Source organism: Sinocyclocheilus grahami, unplaced genomic scaffold (genome assembly GCF_001515645.1).
Source record: "Sinocyclocheilus grahami isolate Dianchi unplaced genomic scaffold, SAMN03320097.WGS_v1.1 scaffold294.1, whole genome shotgun sequence".
In the NCBI taxonomy this organism is placed as follows: Eukaryota; Metazoa; Chordata; class Actinopteri; order Cypriniformes; family Cyprinidae; genus Sinocyclocheilus; species Sinocyclocheilus grahami.
Window position 1 is genome coordinate 950,590 of NW_015505473.1, and position 15,320 is coordinate 965,909.

At 39.5% G+C, this 15,320-nt stretch overlaps 1 long non-coding RNA gene across 1 annotated transcript in view; it reads right to left on the reverse strand.

Moving 5' to 3' along the window:
- Positions 1–13,972, reverse strand: part of LOC107600929 (uncharacterized) — a 19,777-nt gene extending 5,805 nt beyond the window's left edge. Inside the window, exons 1-2 of the long non-coding RNA XR_001610859.1 lie at positions 13,870–13,972; positions 10,982–10,988 (exon numbers count right to left, since the gene is read on the reverse strand). This is a non-coding gene — a long non-coding RNA (uncharacterized lncRNA). The remainder of the gene's footprint in view (positions 1–10,981; positions 10,989–13,869) is intronic.
- Positions 13,973–15,320: the final 1,348 nt, after the last annotated feature.

The window sequence follows — 15,320 nt, forward strand, 5'->3', positions numbered from 1 at the left end:
GACCTGTGTTGTTCGGGCTCAGACCTGGACCTTCGTGGAGCACCGCCATCGTGCGCAATGAAGCGACAGCCTGACCTGCTGCTGCATATGCCCTGCCATTCAAGCGAGATGTATCCTTAAGGGGCTTAGATGGTCAGGAGGGAGTCTTAAGAGAGGATGTCTCACCATAGAGAGATAGCTAGCCAGCGTCTCTTCTACGGGAGGCATCTTATCATAGCCGTTTTCGCGCATCGCCTCGATGTTGGCATAACTCGTATGCTTGAATCGATGGATGCGTGAGGAAAATGGCCTCTTCCATTTCCTCTCGGTCTCTGTATGGATATCAGGAAGAAAGGAAGGCTCACCTGAGCTGGAGGGTTATGGCCAGAAAGATAGCATTCATCGAGACGACCTTGCGATGTCACTTTCTTGGCCCGCTTCTATGGCAAGTCAAGCCTCGCCATGGCGTGATCCATAACTTCCAAAACTCATCATTTCGGGCTCAGACCTGGACCTTCGTGGAGCACCGCCATCGTGCGCAATGAAGCGACAGCCTGACCTGCTGCTGCATATGCCCTGCCATTCAAGCGAGATGTATCCTTAAGGGGCTTAGATGGTCAGGAGGGAGTCTTAAGAGAGGATGTCTCACCATAGAGAGATAGCTAGCCAGCGTCTCTTCTACGGGAGGCATCTTATCATAGCCGTTTTCGCGCATCGCCTCGATGTTGGCATAACTCGTATGCTTGAATCGATGGATGCGTGAGGAAAATGGCCTCTTCCATTTCCTCTCGGTCTCTGTATGGATATCAGGAAGAAAGGAAGGCTCACCTGAGCTGGAGGGTTATGGCCAGAAAGATAGCATTCATCGAGACGACCTTGCGATGTCACTTTCTTGGCCCGCTTCTATGGCAAGTCAAGCCTCGCCATGGCGTGATCCATAACTTCCAAAACTCATCATACGCAGGGCAGGAGGATTGGGAAGGCTCAGCCTCAGCTTCTTTACCCTCCTCATACATCAACTGCTCTTCCTGGGTCGAACTCAGCAGAGCACAGGCCCCTGGATCAGACGATGTTAAATTAAATAACATTATCCTTCAGCGGCTCAATCTCGTCCACAGCCAACGAGCACAAGGGGGAAAGCCCCTCTTTAAACTCATCGGCCAGATCCACCTGCGATCCCCACAAGCTCATTTTCCTCAGCGCCTCGGCACCGAAAAGAGAGACAAACGAGAGCGGAGCTTTTTCATTGGAAAACGCTCGCAGTGAATGCAGATTGCCCTCTCGAGGACATCGTGTGCGTGCTCCTCGCCCAAACAAAAAAACTTAGAGATCGCATGTGTCATCAGATGTCAAATAACGACGATACGGATGCACACATCCTCTAAACGCCTTGTTAGTGCTAGCCATAATGAAGGAATAAAGATCGCTCTTACCATGGAAATGCACGCTTCAAACATTTCCTCTCGGTCTCTGTATGGATATCAGGAAGAAAGGAAGGCTCACCTGAGCTGGAGGGTTATGGCCAGAAAGATAGCATTCATCGAGACGACCTTGCGATGTCACTTTCTTGGCCCGCTTCTATGGCAAGTCAAGCCTCGCCATGGCGTGATCCATAACTTCCAAAACTCATCATACGCAGGGCAGGAGGATTGGGAAGGCTCAGCCTCAGCTTCTTTACCCTCCTCATACATCAACTGCTCTTCCTGGGTCGAACTCAGCAGAGCACAGGCCCCTGGATCAGACGATGTTAAATTAAATAACATTATCCTTCAGCGGCTCAATCTCGTCCACAGCCAACGAGCACAAGGGGGAAAGCCCCTCTTTAAACTCATCGGCCAGATCCACCTGCGATCCCCACAAGCTCATTTTCCTCAGCGCCTCGGCACCGAAAAGAGAGACAAACGAGAGCGGAGCTTTTTCATTGGAAAACGCTCGCAGTGAATGCAGATTGCCCTCTCGAGGACATCGTGTGCGTGCTCCTCGCCCAAACAAAAAAACTTAGAGATCGCATGTGTCATCAGATGTCAAATAACGACGATACGGATGCACACATCCTCTAAACGCCTTGTTAGTGCTAGCCATAATGAAGGAATAAAGATCGCTCTTACCATGGAAATGCACGCTTCAAACAAAACGGTCAGTGAAGACGAAGAAGAGGATGATGTGTTCTCCCGGTACCTATTTATACTATAGTCGCAACGGTAGTGACGTCATGGCTGTCGCCGGCCAACGTGTTGTTGGTGTTTTTTCAATGTATGCTTCAGACACGGGTCACGACGAGGAGTTCCCCATAGCGACCCCTAGAGGACGCAGGTCGACGTTCGAAGGGAACCCTACACTGTAAAAAAAAAAAATTTTCTGCAATTGTTACCTGATTTAACCAATAAAGATTCTAAATAGTTCATTTAGAAGTTACCATTTTCAGGTTTCCATACCCCAATGAATCTGCAGAGTTATTATAGTATAATTTATGTACTATTATAATATTTATTCATATTTTTATATTTTCTAGTATTGTTTTAGTTTTAGCTTACATTTCAGTAATTTTTATTTTGCCTTGTTTCATTTAATCTTTTATAAATTTTATTATAAGTATTTTTTCTATAGATTTTTGTTTAGCTTCTTTAGTTTATTTTTATTTCAGTAATTCATATATTATATAAATAGTAGGCCTATATAAAAAATATTTCTCATCTTTATATACAACACAAGTTCTTTAAGTTTTTTTTTCAGTTTAATTAATAGTTGTATTTTAAAATTATATGAATATATAAGCTTTTTTAAACAAAACATTTTTTTTAACGTTTTAACAATAACAATGCAAATTTGTCACTCAATTTGACATAACGCATGTCAGATAAATTAGCTCAACATTCATTATCATTTCAATAAATTAAAAAGGATTTCATTGGTTGTGAAGACAAGTACATGTAAGTCACGTATTTGTTTCACGTAATTGTAAATGAAAGACTTGTTCATTTAATTTAGTTTTAGTAAATCAATACTCCCAGCCACTGGCGTGGTCACAAAACAAACAGTTGATTTCATGAACTACAGGTCAATAGATACTACAGTGGTGCCTTGAGAACTGAATGAATTAAAAAGAGTCGAGCCAGCAGCCCCCTTTAAATGATTGTGTCCCTTCTGTCTTATCTGAGGCAGAGGACCTTCATCCCCACACAGATAAAGACACACACTCATTCAAACGGACAGCAAAGCCTCGGCCGCTAGTGCCTTTGTGAATGTTATCACTATCACAGGGTGTCTGTAATTATCAAACGTTTAGAGGATCCTGCAAACATGAGGGCTCCACTCAGGATGTTACCGGTATGGCAGGTTTTAGTGTGGATGGGGCTTCACTTCTCCTCAGGGTGTTCTGTGAAGAATGAGTCACACTGCCTTCCTGGCTGCTGCCATTACTGACTACATTATAGATTGCTGGGAAATGAAAACCAATAGTGATGATGTAAATAAAAAGGTGGCAGAAGTGGCCATTACTTCATCATGACACATCCTCATGTACACAATATTAAATCATTAGACACATGGTTTAATGGTCTCTTTATAGAAATGACTTTTCCACTGAACAATATTTTACTTCTCCTCAGGGTGTTCTGTGAAGAATGAGTCACACTGCCTTCCTGGCTGCTGCCATTACTGACTACATTATAGATTGCTGGGAAATGAAAACCAACAGTGATGATGTAAATAAAAAGGTGGCAGAAGTGGCCATTACTTCATCATGACACATCCTCATGTACACAATATTAAATCATTAAGACACATGGTTTAATGGTCTCTTTATAGAAATGACTTTTCCACTGAACAATATTTTTGTGCACAATTATTGTACTATTTTGTTATACAAATATAATCTAAATCAGGCATAATATATAAGGAGACAACTTCAAATGTTTTATTTTGGATTAAACTGTATTTTATTTTTTATCATTTTGGGTTTTGACAAATACAATGAATAATATAAACAGTAAATGATCATAGCATCTAATTTATTACATCAATTTGCAATGTAGAAAACGAACTGAGAAATAGGGTAATCTCGCCACCTGCTGGAATTTTATGGCAATGTGTTGTTTATTATGAGGCTTAAATCACCAACACAGAATGTGTTTAATTATGGGTAACATGAATATTCTAACCATATTCTCAGACAATTAAACACCTATTTTATAAAGGTCCATCTGAAACAAAATTATCCAGTGGTGAATTCTTGCAAGCAATTTTTTAATTAGACAGCTGTATCTATAGTTATTATTACAGTTATAATAAAACTGTGGTAACTTTTTGACAACCCTGGAAAATAAATAAATAAATAAATGTTTTGGAAAAAAAATTGCAGTGGTAACAATAATTGCAGCAACTATATTCTGGTGGACATTATGGTCAGTGGATTATTGCAAACAAAAAATAAAAAATAAAATAAAATAAAATCAATCAGCATACTAATAGCAGTCATTTTTAATAGGGTCAGTCTATGGGTAACATGAATATTCTAACCATATTCTCAGACAATTAAACACCTATTTTATAAAGGTCCATCTGAAACAAAATTATCCAGTGGTGAATTCTTGCAAGCAATTTTTTAATTAGACAGCTGTATCTATAGTTATTATTACAGTTATAATAAAACTGTGGTAACTTTTTGACAACCCTGGAAAATAAATAAATAAATAAATGTTTTGGAAAAAAAATTGCAGTGGTAACAATAATTGCAGCAACTATATTCTGGTGGACATTATTATGGTCAGTGGATTATTGCAAACAAAAAATAAAAAATAAAATAAAATAAAATCAATCAGCATACTAATAGCAGTCATTTTTAATAGGGTCAGTCAAAAAAAAAATCTGCCAACAGAGGTTAGTATGGAACAAAAATGCAGCAGTAGCCTTCATGTGAAAAAACCCTATTCATTAATGAGAATTTAGTTTTAAGTTAATTAATTACCCTAACAAACAAAGCATTGATATTTCTTTCAACTTAACTTAATTAAGAAGAGATATTTATTCCCATTATCTTCAGTTTATCTAATTAGTTTCACTACGCAGTTAACTGGCAGACAGATTTGAGTAACAATCTGTTTCTACACCATCAAATCTGAAGTATATATTGGGTTTAAGGCAAAGAAGATTAAAATGCAGCATGAATCAATCATCTTGTCGCAGGAAAGTGAACTGAGGGGAAATAATTTTAAGTGAAGAACAAGAGAAAAATTGTGTCACACCTGTGTGACTCACCAGCAGCTTTCTCGGAGCGAGATCCGGGTGTATAATATCTCCAGCATGAGCTCAAGAATGCTGGCAGGAAATCTTTCAAGAGCATTTCCTGCAACATCTGTTGCTTCTGGTGAAAAACACAGAGCCTGTTTCACACAGGAGGGGATACTAGCTGGGTTTCTCTTTTTTCTTCTGCATGTGTGTCTGAGGAAAAGACAGATTTGAGTAACAATCTGTTTCTACACCATCAAATCTGAAGGATATATTGGGTTTAAGACAAAGAAGATTAAAATGCAGCATGAATCAATCATCTTGTCGCAGGAAAGTGAACTGAGGGGAAATCATTTTAAGTGAAGAACAAGAGAAAAATTGTGTCACACCTGTGTGACTCACCAGTAGCTTTCTCGGAGCGAGATCCGGGTGTATAATATCTCCAGCATGAGCTCAAGAATGCTGGCAGGAAATCTTTCAAGAGCATTTCCTGCAACATCTGTTGCTTCTGGTGAAAAACACAGAGCCTGTTTCACACAGGAGGGGATACTAGCTGGGTTTCTCTTTTTTCTTCTGCATGTGTGTCTGAGGAAGACAATAACCAGAGACAGACATACAGAGAAAACAGTTCGATTTCTTTCATTTCTCACACTCATGTCATTCCAATCTCATTTGAGCTAGCGATTACATGGTTTCAGACGCTAGAGAAAATGTTTGCATCCTTTTTCAGATTTGAAAGCCTTAGCTCCCGTTAATTTGAAACACATGGAGTGCATTTCTTCAGAATTTCTCCTTTGTTTTCCACGGATGAAAATGAGTAATATTACAGTGTGATGAACTTTTCCTCAAAGGGGTCCTATTATGCGTTTCCACTTTTTCAACTTGAGTTAGTCTGTAATGTTGCTGTTTGAGCATAAAAAAGATCTGCAAAGTTACAAAGCTCAAAGTCCAGTTCAAAAGGAGATATTTTATTTAACAGAAATCACTTTTCAAAAACTACAACGAACGACTCGTTTGGACTACAACGCATATTTTCCGGGATTTGTGATATCATAAATATCGACGAATGGGAGGAGACCTGGTTGAGCTGCATCACTATGTCAGAGACAGCTAGCTTTCCCAAGGCAGACGCACTTAGAGTGGTTACAATCATCCGGGTTTAAATCTCGCTCAAATTTATTTGATTTGGACGCAATATTTACACTGAAGCTAGCAGGCGGCTATGGTAAGGGGCGTGACATTTCCCGACCAGGCGCCGAGTGCTGCCAATCACAACACACACTGGCCCAGCTAACCAATCACAGCACATTTCGTATTTCAGAAGGCGGGCCTTCATTTGATACAGGAACTATTCGAGCCGTTCATGCCAGACTGAGGAGAGAGGTGTTGTAATAATGTAAAATATGTTAAAAATAATGTGTTTTTCAAACAACCTAGTATGAGAGCCTGTTCTAGTACACCCCCAAAACAAAATCAAGACTTTGTGAAAGAGCATAATAGGACCCCTTTAAGACAGGGAGGAGAGGAAAAATGAAGCGTTTGAGGGGGTGTTTGCTTAATCAGAAAATGCATATGCAACACATTACAATTATAAATACAAGTAATAAAAACATCTGTGTACGTTCAAGTTAGACACTGTTTGAACAAAGAACGTGCATGCACACACACACACACACACACACACACACACAATAGCCTCAAAACAAACGCAAATTCACTTTGACTCTGCAAGTTTCACACACGGTTTGATTTACCTCAGACCTCCTCAAAGCCTCAGGCACAGATTGATTTTTCACAGTTCGCAGGAGGAGCAAATACTGTGCCACAAGCCCACCTCTGCTGAAAGCGAAGCTGTGTCGTGTTTTTAAAGCCCGTGATATTCCTCAGACATGCCGCACAGAAAGCGATGTCATGGTCGTAAGAAAAACAGCAAGGAGGTATGTTTTTCCACATGCAATTTACACTACCTTGTAGTATTCGGTATACCACTGTAAAAGGTTAACATAATGATTAAGCTTGGGAACTGTTATTATTCTGAACCGATTCCTTTTTACAGAGGGTGCATTCACCAACAACTGAACTTTGAGTACGTGAGAACTTGTGTTTCCTGAACTTTTCTGTTTTACTAAATCTACAGCGAAAACTACAGCAATCAGCAAAGTTCGATTCCTGAACGAATGACTCTTATGATTCAGTTCTTTTGAGTGAATCAAAGCATACATCGCGATCGCGACTAGTAAAGAATGATTCTCGAAGGATTGACTCTTAGGAGCCGGTTCTCTTTGGCAAATCAGATCATATAGCGCAACCACTGAAATTTGATTCCCAAACGAATGATTCATATGAGTCGTTTCCCCCCCCAGTGAATCAAAACAGCCTACAGCGTGACCAGTGTACGGTCCGATTTCAGAATGAACGACTCTTATGAACAGGTTCTTTTTAGTGAATCTGAACACATGTGAATCATTCGAAACAGTTACTTAATTGCGAAATTAAGCACGATTTGACATGACATGGGGTTGTGGGGAAAAAATAAAAGATATCATGACAAATTTCTTTCCACGATGTACTAATTCGCAGTTATAAATCGCGGAAACGAATTATTAATTCGTGGCTGCGATTTTCCCCCGCATGTCATGTGCGCGGCTCTGTAGCAATTTAAGCGCAATTTATTCAACATGTCTGATTTAAAATAGGCCTAAACTAAGAGCGGGTCAGTTCGGAGTCCTAAAACCTGGAAGAAAAATTCAAATTTTCTGCGTCTTGTTCCATCGGAAAGTTTTATGTTAGGGTAAAATAAGGTCTGTTGTTAAAGGGGTCATATGATGCTATTTTACAGATCATTATTTTGTGTATTTGGTGTAATAGAATATGTTGACATGCTTTAATGTTCAAAAAACACATTCTTTTTCAAATACTGTACATTATTGTAGGTCCTCTATGCCCCGCCTCTCTCAAAAGCGCAGTCTGCTCTGATTGGCCAGCTGACCCAGTGCATTGTGATTGGCCGAACACTGCAAGCACGCGTCGGAAATGTAACACCCCTTATACCATAATCGCGAGCGTCAGCTTTCAAAGTAAATATCAAGACAGTTAATAATATCGTTAGTTTTACCCATAGACTGTATAAAAACATGGACGTAGTGTCCGTGACGTCACCCCTAGATTTCCGAAGAGCATTTTTGAAGCCTTAAGTAGGCGGAGCCGGCCGTCGCCATCTTGGCAAGCGCGTCACCGCGCGTCACTCCCGGATAATCAAAAATGGGCAAAGAGGCGGGAGCAGGTTGCTGAAGCCACGCCCACCTAGCTCGACGGTGGAGACAGCAGTGGCAATCCACCTGTCACTCAAGTGGCCACGCCCTTAATTATGCAGAATTTGAAGGCTTAATATAATTTAAACGGATGAGTTATAAAAAAAAATTCACCCCCTCACAGTTGTCATTCAAGGGCAAAATTAGCTATATAGACCAAAATCATTTTTTGAACTAGGCTGTAAACATGTTTTTTTCTGTTGTAAAGTTGTAAATTTTAACATGGGGAGTCTATGGAACTGACTCCCTTTTGCAGCCAGCCTCTAGCGGCCAGTTGATGAATTACAGTTTAAGTCACTTCCTTGTTGGCTTCACGAGAGCGAGGGGGAGTTTGCCGCTTGGTTTTACCATCAGTTCAAGCCCGAAAGGGCAACAGAGTCGTGCCATGATTTGAACTGCACAGAAAACTACTAACTTCAAATATAAAACAAGTCGTAGTGCTCAAAGGAGGATCCTTTAAAGAGCTGACAAATGTAAACACTTAAGGATTAAGTTGATTTTTGTACTTGTACACACAGGCTCAGTTATTAAAAAACAGTAGGTTTATATTAGAAGTTGGTCGTTGTCGGATTTAGTGTAGTGAAAGTGGGTTTTAATGCGTTTGCATGAATTGTAAAGTTTCCTCAAGTGTTGTGCCGGATACTGGAGTCGCTTTGCAATTGTAAAAGAAAAGAAAGAAGTTTAGATAATTCAAAGAATGTCATATGGCTTATGAACTGCATAACATCAAAGTGTCAACCTAAAAGTCAACGAGAAATGACTGAAATGGAGTCTAGTTAAATAGGAGTAAATGTCAGAAATAGAGTATTTTCTCAAGAATGGTTGCGTTAATGCTTTTTACTCAGAGTTGTAACGGCATACTTCCTCAGATAGACTGTTTAGTCATCATTTTGGAGGTAGTAGCATGTTGAACCCTCAGGTTATTGTAAATTTTGACAGGGTGCTAAGTCACTTTTCTTTGTTTCTGTCTTAACTTCTTTGTAGAAAGGTGACACTTCATTACAAAAAGGCAATGTTCCTCAGACCTCAAGGTTCCAGGTAAGATAGAATTTACAGTTTCTTTTGAAAATGTAATTCAGAACAGAATTCAAATATGCTACACTATCAGGGGAAACAGGGTACAAAGCTGGCAAAAGGTACGTCTTTGTACCTTGTGTATTCGTAAATGCTACATATTAGTACCAAAAGTGTACATAATATTATCTCTATAAAGGGTACCGCCCCAATGACAGTTTTGTACCTTTTTTTTCAGAGGGTTCCCACAGTCATGGAAAACCTGGAAATATATATATTTTTTTAAAGCTGTGCTTTCAAGGCAAAATCAGGTTAATTTCTATAGAAAAAAATCGTTTTTTTAAAGGTATGGTTATCTGCAAAATAATTAGCTTGAAATTGCTTTTGTGAAAGTCATGTCTGTGAAATTATTATTTTTAAAGGGGTCATATTATGTTGCTAAAAATAGCATTATTTTGTGTATTTGGTGTAATGAAATGTGTTTGTGGTTTAAGGTTAAAAAAACACATTATTTTCCACATACTGTACATTATTGTTTCTCCTCTATGCCCCGCCTTTCTGAAACGCGCTCGATTTTTACAAAGCTCATCGGTCTGAAAAGCAAGGTGTGCTCTGATTGGCCAGCTATCCAGTGCGTTGTGATTGGCCGAATACCTCAAGCGTTGATGCCCTGTCCGGCCGGAGCGACGAGACAAAAATATTAAAACCCATTATAAATGAGTCATTTGTTGCATCCAGTGGGGACATAATTACGGATTATAATGACTTATACTGTCTTTTTACTCGTTGCGTTGCATCGCGCCGTGTAAACAAAGCCATGTCTGCATTTGTGATCGGAGAAATGACAAACAACAAGTGCTACTCTACACTACTCAAAACTTGCGTTTGAATTGTCAGTGGCAAATTCTTTAAATATAAAAAAAGTACTTACGGTCTGTGAGTCAGAACAGCCGGCATTGTAGTCTACTCTCCCAGGATCAGGAAACAGTCCTCCATAAAATGTGCTGCACACATCTGAATATTTGGGTTGAACTGTTCTGGAACAGTGTTGTAAATACAACTTAACCACTGATTTCTAGTGTCCTCTTTTGGAAGGCCAAACAAAGTAGTTTTACTTTCACAACGAAACACATGGCAGGCTAGAGTGAGCGGAGGCCTAAGGCCTAGAGTGAGCGGAGTGCGGCGGGCTAGAGTGAGCGGCGGCGGGCGGGCTTGAGAACGGCGCGGCCGGTGGATTCAACGGAGGAGCGTCTGGCGGGCTTGCGGCAACCACATGTGACGACCCCGGGCTGGACTCCGCTTTGTCCACGGTGAAAGCCGATCCGGCGTGCCACAGCGTGAAGTTGATGTATTTCCTCAGCGACCTGCATGGATCAGCTCCAGGCATGACAAAGCGGATATCCTCTTTTGTAAGGCCAAACAAAGTAGTTTCGCTTTCACAACGAAAAAACACAGTGCCTTCACGACATGGCGGCAGCAACAATACTAAAGCGAGAATAAAAGTTACGCCTTCTTTCTTTGTGTGAACATTTGGGCGGCGTTATGCAAATCTTCCCACATTGTGACGTAGACATGTGGGGGCGTGTTAGAATGAGCCGTTTTAGGTAGGCGTGGTTGACTCTTAAATTTTATAAATAATATCTCTTTGGATTTGAGACTTTAGTCTTTGCAACTTTACAGATCTTCTTTATGCACCAAGAGCTTGTAACACACCAAAGAGAAAAGAAAAATTGAAATTGCATCATATGACCCCTTTAATAAGAAAGAGTGGACTTTAAATATAAATAACAAAGTTTGGAATCCAGTTAGCCATGAATGACTGAAAAATTTATGGAAATTCGTTCAAATTGCTAAAACAATATGTGTAATGCCTGCATAAAACTCCTAATCCATTCATCAAGAATATACTTGTCATGCTTTAGCTTCTAATGGAGCATTGCCACCCTCTTGTGGACATTGAAAGCCCTTGCCAGTTACTGACCTGTAGTTTAGCTGAATTATTGCCCCCAATCAGTCTAGTGTCGCAGATACTGTATGAACTGTAAATCTTCAACGCCATGAGTGTTTTATCACCCAACTCTGCCATGTTTGCACATCCAGCCCAGAAAATGTAAAACAGCATTCCTATATGACACAATTCTCCATCTACTTCAGAGAGCCATACCCGCAGAGACAGTGGTAAAATGCATTTATGAATGTGCAGTGCATGAAATATATTGATTTTTGTATAGCTAGGAATACACTTGTTTTCTAGAAGGCCCCTGGTGTGGCTGCAATGTTTCAGTGTCCTGTGACTGTGTCATGAAATGTTCTCAGGGACATTTTGTTACTATATATATATATATCTTGAAACTCCACTTCATCAGGTGCTCCAGTTACATTGACAAACACCGGGCACCGGCCTGGCAATGCCAGGGGCTTCTAAACTCAATATAATGCATAATGTTAGCTAGTATATTATAAATATAGAAACGTTTTAGGAGGATAAATTAAAAAAAAAAGCTTGAACATCACTGAGTTTTCTCAAGATAACACAGCTGGTTTGACTTGTTCTGTGAGCTCGCAGATGAAACACTCAGGTGTGTCTGCAATTATACATGCCAGATTATTTCATGCATTTACATGTCTGGGGATCAGAGATTTTTTTTTTAACAGCTTAAACCATTAATAATTAGTAGATTTCTGCCTTCAGGTGTTCATGTCAGCTAATGTTCACATAACATGAGTCTAAGTGCTTCTGATAGTTACAGGAAGATATATGGGTGTGTCAAACCTTTTGTTTCACCAAATTGTGCTTGTGTGTGCTTGTATGTGTGTGTGCACATGTGTGCACAAACACAGGATGTTCTTCTGCGAGAGATCGAGCTTCACTTGTTCCTTTATGTGTTGAATTACTCAAATGTGGACATCATGGCTTTTTAGTTGTAGCTTTCTATTTGAATACATTTGAAATGTCATTTATTCCTGTGATGTAAAAACTAAATTTCCAGCAGCCATTACTCCAGTCTTCAGTGTCACATGATCCTTCAGAAATCATTCTAATATGCTGATTTGCTGCTCAAGAAACATTTATTATTATTAACACAGTTGAAAACAGTTGTGCTGCGTAATATTATTGTGATACATTCAGGATTCTGGAAAATGGATGAATAAATTGACCTCATAATTTAGATTTGACCTTTAATATATTTGCCTTGTTTGACTCGGACTGGTGTTATCTAATTGCAGTGTTTGTGTATTTCTAAGTAGCACTCTGGAAATAATTAGCCATGTTGTGTCATTTGTAATATCAGGTTCCTTTGGGCTTCTTCCTCAATCGACATCATGAGGATTGACGCTAAGCATTTCAGTGTGCTGCTGTTGATTAAGGCTTCATATGTCGAAATGAAGCCCCCGGGAATGCAAGTCAACATTTCCAGTCAGGTGGTGACTTTGAGAGTTGAGAGGTTTGATATCTCCTAAAATGAAGTCATAAGGTAGGATGGGTTGTGCTATATTGTGATTATGCTAATTTGCAGAAGAAGAGATTTCAAATGTGTGATGTTATTCTCAGATCATATAATATAATAAAACACAGAAATTAGAAGACTGGAAATTTTTCTTTGCATGTCTCAGAAATATGACAAGAATCAAGGTTTGTTGTTTTCAATCAATTCAGTTGTAGTTATTATGTAAGGGATAATGTACATCCAGCCGGTTGTTATTTCAGAATAAACCCTGACAGGGTGATCAGGACCCCGACGTGAAGTAGAGGGGTCTTGTATCAGCCTGAAGGGGTTTATTCTGAGATAACAACCGGCTGGATGTACATTATCCCGCTTATTACACAGCTACTTGCCACATAAGTAAATAATTAGACGCAGAATATTGATTTGAGTTGAAATATTTGCACGCAACGCTTCCGTGAAGACAGCAGTTGCAAGCAAGCGGCAAATTCAAACTAGACGGACATTTAAGCGGTAATTAAACGGTGCATTAATTAAACGGTGCATTCAAACCACTTATTACACAACATTTCACCACAAAAATAATTAAGGCAATAAAAGAATTGACAAAAATTTTTTAAAACCTTACCAGTTTGTTAGTTCTCTTATAATCCATTACAGCGTACAAAACAATCGTAGCAAAATGGCAGCAGCTGCGTTTGTATGAAACGAGAGCGAGTCCGCGATACCAGGATGATATAATTAAATAACTGTACACCATTTTGAATCGAGTTTTAATATTTTATTAGCTAAACAAACGCAAAGCTTCCACCAAGAAAAAATAGTTCAAGCAAGAGTACAGCGCCGACAGCGTGTTATTAGCTTTTACCTCTTGTTATCGGGGGTTATTACACGGCTCTGTGGAATACTTGATTCTGATTGGTCAATCGCGCCATCCAGCGGTATGTTATTCCCAGATAACAACCGCCAAATTGAATAACACACCACTCATCCGGGTACTACGAGTTTTCTTGACCGGTACTACTTATATGTTTAACGAGTCACTCCGCTATCGTTAAATGTCTGGTGCCATCTTGTGACTGAAAACACTTATCCACCGCGTGTTACAATAGAAGACTTCAGTATTCATTTCAACATATATGGTATAAACAAATCTTTTTAGCCGTGTAATAAGCGAGATAATGTTCATCCAGCCGGTTGTTATCTCAGAATAAACCCCTTCAGGTTGATCACCCTGTCAGGGTTTATTCTGAGATAACAACCGGCTGGATGTACATTATCCCTTACATAACATACCTCGGAATGTCGCGACTGACCAATCAGAATCAAGTATTCCACAGAGCCATGTAATAAGTGAAAATAACACATTTTACATTTTTATGGCATTTTAACTTCAACAATGTATGATGTGATTTAAACTACTTTACGTACTCTTGATTGCACAATTTTCTGAAAGATTATTGAATTATTTTCAGGCAATGAATTTACTCCAGGTAGAGTTTGTAGGTAAGCCGATTTCTCCTGGTCTAAAAAAACTGCAGTGCTCGTTGACTTCTAGATTGGCTGTCTTTAGTTGTCTAACATGCATAACTGCATGTCCACGTCTGAAAATTTGAAATGTTCACACCCAACAAATCTCACTGAACTGGCATGCTTTGTTATCAGCATTTGGGGTGGATACAGTGCATCATGATTAGGCATTTGAGACAAAAGTTTTGTAAGTGCGAGTCCCTGATTTCAGCTCTGTGCTCACTGATGAATGAGGAACTCTTGCTAGATGCTCAATGTAAAAATAGAATGCTTCCTTCTTCTGAAATGAGACTTTCTGCTGGTTACACATGCTGATTAGGAGTGTTTTAGAGATTTCTTTGGCTTTAAAGTGATAGTTCACCCAAAAATAAAAAAAATCCGCCATAATTTACTTTCCCTCATGTCCTTCCAACCCTGTCTGATTTCCATCTGTGCAACACAAAAGAAGATATTTTGAAGAATGTTGGTAGCTAAGCACTTCTGATTCCCAATAGCTACCATTGTATGGACAAATATATGGAAGTTAATGAGAAGCGAAATAGTTTGGTTACCAACATTGTAAAAAATATCTTCTTTTGTGTTGCACAGATGGAAATCAGACAGGGTTGGAAGGACATGAGATGACGTGGAATTCTCTCTTTGGGTCGAGTCGACAATGTCTTTAACATAGTCTCACTTGGCAAGAGATGCACTAATAAAGCACAGGAAGTTTACTTTTCTCACTACAATCACTTTTGTCACATGCTACTATGAATTATAAGTTACCGCACCTCTGTTTCAATTAGTTTGTTTTGTTGGTTCAAGAATTTTAGTC